We start from the raw sequence: 844 nt of genomic DNA on the forward strand, positions 1-844 counted from the left end.
AAAGAACTGGGAGAAATTGAAAGAAAAAAAGGGGTGCAACACGAGGACTTCCCAAGTGGTCACCCAACTTAGTACTACTCTCGCCCAAGCATGCTTAACTGCGGAGTTCTGATGGGATCCGGTGCATCAGTGCTGGTATGATCGCACCCGACATGCCATGCGCACAAAATCGGATTTAACGCATGCGGGGCGGCATGATCGAAACGCGATGGGCGTGAGCGGGGGAGGTTCTCATTTGTAGAGAAAGGAAGAAAAGAACTGGGAGAAATTGAAAGAAAAAAAGGGGTGCTCCCAAGTGGTCACCCAACTTAGTACTACTCTCGCCCAAGCACGCTTGACTGCGGAGTTCTGATGGGATCCGGTGCATTAGTGCTGTTATGATCGCACCCGACATGCCATGCGCACAAAATCGGATTTAACGCATGCGGGGCGGCATGATCGAAACGCGATGGGCGTGAGCGGGGGAGGTTCTCATTTGTAGAGAAAGGAAGAAAAGAACTGGGAGAAATTGAAAGAAAAAACGGGGTGCAACACGAGGACTTCCCAAGTGGTCACCCAACTTAGTACTACTCTCGCCCAAGCACGCTTAACTGCGGAGTTCTGATGGGATCCGGTGCATTAGTGCTGTTATGATCGCACCCGACATGCCATGCGCACAAAATCGGATTTAACGCATGCGGGGCGGCATGATCGAAACGAGATGGGCGTGAGCGGGGGAGGTTCTCATTTGTAGAGAAAGGAAGAAAAGAACTGGGAGAAATTGAAAGAAAAAAAGGGGTGCAACACGAGGACTTCCCAAGTGGTCACCCAACTTAGTACTACTCTCGCCCAAGCACGCTTAACT

The 844-nt window shown here is 50.8% G+C and overlaps 2 non-coding genes and 1 pseudogene across 2 annotated transcripts; all 3 read right to left on the minus strand.

Moving 5' to 3' along the window:
• Positions 1-30: 30 nt before the first annotated feature.
• Positions 31-149, minus strand: LOC111475594. The gene has a single exon (XR_002716592.1). It is a non-coding gene; the product is annotated as a 5S ribosomal RNA (ribosomal RNA).
• Positions 150-269: 120 nt separating this feature from the next.
• LOC111475592 lies at positions 270-389 on the minus strand (annotated as a pseudogene).
• A 133-nt stretch (positions 390-522) lies between these two features.
• On the minus strand, positions 523-641 carry LOC111475597. The gene has a single exon (XR_002716594.1). It is a non-coding gene; the product is annotated as a 5S ribosomal RNA (ribosomal RNA).
• Between the last annotated feature and the right edge of the window lie 203 nt (positions 642-844).

Source organism: Cucurbita maxima, unplaced genomic scaffold, assembly GCF_002738345.1.
Source record: "Cucurbita maxima cultivar Rimu unplaced genomic scaffold, Cmax_1.0 Cma_Scf02084, whole genome shotgun sequence".
NCBI lineage: Eukaryota > Viridiplantae > Streptophyta > Magnoliopsida > Cucurbitales > Cucurbitaceae > Cucurbita > Cucurbita maxima.